We start from the raw sequence: 6085 nt of genomic DNA, 5'->3' as shown, positions 1-6085 counted from the left end.
GTAGCAAGCACCTATTATTTACAAGGGGTTGAGGCGGAGGTCACTAGCTTTTCATGGGCTCAGCGCTATCTCAGTAGTTATTTTAAAAGGTGCCCCGGGAAACACAAAGCGGAAACTTATAGCAGGAATCCTGAGCTCAGGTCCTTACACGTAAAGGTCTACACTCTGGGTGTGAGCAGGGGTATCAAACTATAAAATGCCGAGGCAGCAACTCCAAATAGCTTTTTCTCATCACAGCGTTCCTAATACACTTTCCTCTCTGGAGCCTCAGCGTTAGATAGGAAAACAACAACAACAAAAAACAACCCAAACTTGACAGCCAAACACCTGCACTAAACCAACACAAGACATTGAAAACTACCCATTTCTAATTGTATTATTTCTATTATTTTACAAATCCCTGAAGATTAGAAGATATATTTCTCTGCTTTGCTTCATCTGAAATATATCTGGCTTACAAAATAGACATTGATGCTTTTTGTTGGCTTTCTTTCTCCTTTAATTTACCTCCGTAGGAAGCCCTAGCTTAAATTATTTTCATTATGGTCCTTTGAAGAGGCCTTGAGAAACTTTTGCTTCTACATCTTGGCTCAAGCATTCCTTCTCTGTCCTCTTGGCCTAAGCAATGCTCAATTGGGATCATCTAGTACATAAACATCATGTAAGTGTTATTGTGATGACCTAAGCATATTCTGTAACTTTAATACTTTTCTTGTTTTTCTACCTTCTCCATGCTGATCATCTCTAATAGTTGTTCCAAACTTAAATTCTTTTTATCAAATTTGGCAACGCAAAACGCTTCCCAGCTGTTCACTGGTGGGTGATTCATGGCTAAGCAATGATGCAAACATCTGTTCTGGCTGGGGCAACCCTTATATTTCACCAATGGAGCTCTGCAACCATCTGTTTCCCCTTCCTTCCAAGTGACCCCACAGTTCTGTTGAGGTGAGGGAAACCAAAGAGCCATTTGGTGAATGAAAATGAAGCTTAGTGTGGCAGCAAAAAAACATTTATTCTACAATTGAAACATTCTGTGACAAACATACATTTGATTATACCTCAGAAATGTTTTGTAATCGGGTATCCGGGATCTTGTCATCTCCTTATATTAATTTTGATCTTTAAATATTGCCTGATTGGTTAGGAGGCACCCACACTTAGATTCTGAGAGTGGGCAGGGCTGGGGGAGTGGTCTTCATAGGGCTTCCCTGGATGTTGGTGAAAAAGCCAGCTTAGGAAGTTGAGTCTCTCAATATTTTGGCAACAGAGCCATTAAGACACTGTGTTTTTGGCAAAGGTGAATCTGTGTTATAGGGAGAAATCAGAGTAGGATATGAATTTCTGTTTTAGGCCAGATTAATCTTCATATGGAGGGAACATGCAGAGTTTCTAGTCCGTGGTTTATCTTAGGTTGTTTTGTGGCATAGTTCAACTCACTTGCCCTGATCTCTGAAAAAGAAGGGCCTCCAAGAGCTGGTATAAAAGATGAACATTTGCTTTAAAATAATAAAATTAAAACAAATTCAGATGAGAGAGTTAAGCTGGCGGATGTAAATGCTTTTTAGAATAAGGTAAAAATAGAATATGAACCATGCCTCCCAGATCTTTTCTGTCCTGCTCCCCACCATACCCACATATATACCCCCCCACACACACACACTCACTCACATACCAGCCCCTNGGCCTGAGTTGGGGCCTGAGATTCTGCATCCCCAGCCAGCTCCCAGGTGCTGCAGGAAGTCACCAAGTCTGGGGACCACACTTGTAAGGCTTCAAGACTCACCTGCTCCTCCCTGAGTTGTAAATACCCCTTCTTTGTGCTCTTAGCACCAGGGCCAACTGCTTCCATACTTCTCATCCTGTATTATAATAACTGTCTTGTCTGTCTATAAGTTTCTTAAGGGCAGTTACTGTACCTTGTTTGTCTTTATTTACATTTGCCGTGCCTGGCATAGAGGAGATGCTCAACAAATATTTGTTGAACAAACAACTGATTCCAACAATCCAGACAGATATTTGCTGCGTTGCATTTGTTGTTTGTGGCTGTTTTCCTATTGAGGCCAGTGACTTGTTGCCTTTCCAGATGGTGCCCTGTGGCCTGAAGGGTTGGCTCCATTTAGTATAATGCAGCAGACCTTGCCAGGGGAGGAGCAAAGGAGTGGGTGGGTAGCTTTGGCGTTGGAAGAATTCAACGTCTTTGTGCCTCATTTAGGTCAAGATTAGGGAGTTTAAAATTAGCCCTGGCTTCTGTATTTTCTTTGCATTGTTTGCGCATGCTTGTGAGCACACGTGCACACCTTTGTTATGGAATGAGTCTCTGAAATTTAATAGCCTCTTCCTCTCCTAACCCCATTCTCCACATAGGGGCCAGAATGGGCTTCCTGAAATTTGGGTTACACCACTCTTGGTGGCTCCCTCTCCTTTCAGGGAAAAGTCCAACTCTCCCGTCGTGGTGTGTGAATAGGGGGGCCCGGGATGGTTGTCACTGAGCGTCCCCTTTCACTCCCAAAAGTGTCCCAGTTAGGATGATGAATGATATGACTGCCCTACTTCTAAGTCCTCTTCCCATAGCCTCATGCTTTACCTTTTCAGCCAGGTCGCCTGGTTGTGAGAACATCTCACGTCCCAGGCTTCCAGCTCGGGCTGCTAATTCTCATGAAGGGGACCTTGTTAATAGCTCACTCTTGCATTTGCCAAGGACAGTTATTCTGTAAACTAGAATATATGCCTATTTTAACCTGTAATTACTGAACATCCTGTAAAAACCAGCAAGCAGGATCAAATCATGAACACAATGGTGTATGTTTTCCCTTAGCACATTTAGCAGCGATCTCTTAATGATTGCGTTACCCTTTAATGGACTGATGGGAGGCATCCTACTTGTGGATGAATAAATAGGAGCTACTATAGGTGGGAGAAGAGCTGCCAGTCTGTAATCGTTATTTTGCTTAAAGGGTGTAAGCTCCCTTCTCTCATCTATTCATAAATGTGTTTTTCAGTGCNTGTTTTCTGATGGTCTTAGGCGACCCCTGTGAAAGGGTCGTTCGAACCCCGAAGGGGTCGCGACCCACAGGTTGAGAACCGCTGTCCTATAGGAAGATCTCTCTGCACTGGTTTGTATGATAAAGAGAAGCGATGAGAGAGGAACAGGGAGATTGGGTAGGCAGGAGTCTCTTGAAGTTGTCTCAACTCGAGTTGCTGAGGCCAAGAGTAAGGACAAAGTAGGTTCAATGTGATAAGGAAGGGCTTGATAAAAGCATCGCGGGTTATAGAGAATAAGAATGGATTTAGTGATTAGTAACGGGGAAACAAAGGAGTTCATGGCGGTCGCAAAGCCTCAAATCTAAGAAATTGGCAAATGGTGGTGAAGAGAAGCAGCTGGAGAACAGTGGGCTTCCATGTGCTCAGGGAAGATGAGTTTGGCTTGGGACCCACTGGTTTACAAGTGAGATGTCAAGTCTGGATGTACAGCTTGAGAGCCACCTGCTTCTCTGCATAGAAGTATAGTTGGATCTAGAGGGCTTATGAGATCCCTGAGCCAGTGACAGAGATGATAGGCAAAGACCCAGGTCTAGGAAACAGAATAGGGAGCTAAATGGAATCTAAGAGAGAAAAGTTTCAAGAAGGGCAGGACTAATGAACTCCCACTTGGTACCTTCTGTCAGTCACAAGTTCCTCTGAAGCCTTCTGACTGGGAAGACATGTGATAACCCCAATGTAATGGATGAGGAATTAGGATTAAGCAGTTAGAGGCTGGCAAGGAATTGGAACTGTTAGACAGGCGGGGCTCTTTCAAGAAGGTGGGTGGTGAAAGAGCTTGGTGGGTAAGGGCATATCAGAAGGAAAGAAAGTGGCGTTTTTGAAGATGTCGTGGTTAGCATGTTTGTCACCCAAAGGGTAAGATCAAAGGGAGAGGGAGATACAGAAGATTATAGCTGGAGGTGGAATAAATAATTGATGGGACTCAGTCAAGAAGCAGGGGGCAAGAGATGGGATCAAGAGAAATCTTCAGAGTGACAGGAACCTGAAAGGAAGCGGCCCAAGGACAGAGTACCTTAGCTCCAAGCAGTGGTGAAATATCACAGTGGGAGAGCTACAGGTTTGAAAGGAGTAACCAGTTCTGGGAGCTGATGGCCTATTATGCATTACTATGAAGAGAAGTATTTGNAAGATGCAAACGTGTCTTGTCACTCTTATCCTTGTGTTTTGCTCTGCTTCCACAGAAGACCCAGATCTGTGTACCTTGGTGAAATGCCGAATCTTAGCCTGAGTAGAGGATGATGTAATCTGCAGAAAGAGCTGTTCGGTGTTGGGTGTAGGAGGAGCCACCGTAACCTTGGTTGGTGGCTGTGGACCAATGACAATTGTGTGAGCCAAATGGAACCTTCCCAGGCTTCATGGTATTTTGGAAATAATGTTCAAGCTCAGAATTCCATGAGAAAGGACAGAGCAGGCATTTGTTTACAGGACAGCAAGATGTGTGAACCAAATGGTAAAGAAAGTCTCAGTGTATAATTTCCAAAAAGTTAAAATGATGACTCCTCTTACACAAACATACAGTGATCATGTGTCGGAGATATATTTAACTCACTGATTAGGGAACTAGCAGGATGGCAAAGCTGATTCAAAGGAGAATATGGAGCCTTAAGTATAAATAGTCAATGAAACAAAATAATGGCTGAATAAGAATTGCTGAGACATGACTGAGATACATAATGTTATATAAGGTAATAAAACCATTGCCTTCAGCTTATGGGACAAAAAAAATGGCAAAGCAATAATTTGCAGCTTTTTAATCTTCTACAAGTTAACATCTAAACAGTCTGAACCCTAAAGAGTAGTAAATATTAAGTCAAGTTATTTTTCATAAAGTGTCAGGTGCCCTTCTGTGATGGCTTTGTCAGATAAGCTCTATGTGACTGTGAAAGGGCACCGAGTTATATTTTTTACTTATTTCCAAATTTCAGAATATTTTTCCTGACAATACATGATGGAACCCTTGTGGAAGAGGTTCCTCTAGTGAACACCTGAACAGTCTTCTGATTTTTTGTTGGATATTTATTCTAAATGGTTAGCTATTTTAGGGCCCAAATGTTGTTGCAGTTTGCTTTGTCATTCTTTCTTCCCAGGGTGGAATGTTGTGATTGTTTTCAGGGATGATGGCACCGAGAAAAACCATTCGGATCAATATTCTTTTCCTGTCCACTTATTCTCTTATTTTTTACCCTTGGTCCAGGTTGGAAAACTGCAGTCATAGAGTAAAAATGTATGTCTTTAAATGGCATGATTATTTTTGGGAGGGCATAATTTAAAAACAAAATTGTACTTTTGTCTAGTTCCAGAACAGAGTTTTAAATGAATCTTGTGAAGTAACTGGTTTCAATATAGAAAGTGACTATTATATCTTTAAGTTTATAAGGAACAACATTTCTTTTTATTTTTGAATTGAAAACTTTCAGATTTTCTCTTTATTGCCTCTTGAAGCAAGGTTTGCTTTGCTAATGGGTTGATCTTTTGTGCATGACAGGCACATGACACAAAGCTACACATACAATAAATCTTACTACAGAGGGTGCCAAAAAATGTATAGACATTTTAAGAAGGAAAAAACTATTAAAATTGTAATACTCAATATATACCAATAACAAACGATGAATACAAGTCACGTTTGACTTCTGCAATTACAAGAAGTGTTCAAAGTGGTCATCATCAGCGTCCAGACATTTCTGATTATGCGAACTACTGCGTGAGCAACTTTGACCAAAGTGTTGACTTGTGTACATTTTTTTGGCACCCCGGTATTTTTTACTTCATGAAAGAAAAATGTGTGATTAATTTAGGCACATTAGATTCTTAGTTAGAAAAAGCTAAATATTGTGAAGTCCTCTGAGTCCTTTGTAATGCCTGCTGTGCAGACTGTTTTATGTGTCAGTTACTTATTTAATTATGTTTCAGGAGCTATGATTTGACCCCCAGTGTGACAGAGCTACAAATGATTTTAATGGGTTTCCACGGTCATTTTTTTTTCTTTTGGAACTGCTTAATCTCAAAGAAGATGCTGCAAAATCAGAGTCCAAGATCAGAA

General features: G+C 41.4%; 1 protein-coding gene across 1 annotated transcript in view; it reads left to right on the top strand.

Moving 5' to 3' along the window:
- Positions 1–6085, top strand: part of FRMD3 (FERM domain containing 3) — a 284121-nt gene that overhangs the window by 130332 nt on the left and 147704 nt on the right. The window lies entirely within an intron of this gene.

Source organism: Hipposideros armiger, unplaced genomic scaffold (assembly GCF_001890085.2).
Source record: "Hipposideros armiger isolate ML-2016 unplaced genomic scaffold, ASM189008v1 scaffold_777, whole genome shotgun sequence".
Classification (NCBI taxonomy): Eukaryota; Metazoa; Chordata; class Mammalia; order Chiroptera; family Hipposideridae; genus Hipposideros; species Hipposideros armiger.
This window is presented reverse-complemented; position numbering and strand designations above follow the sequence as displayed.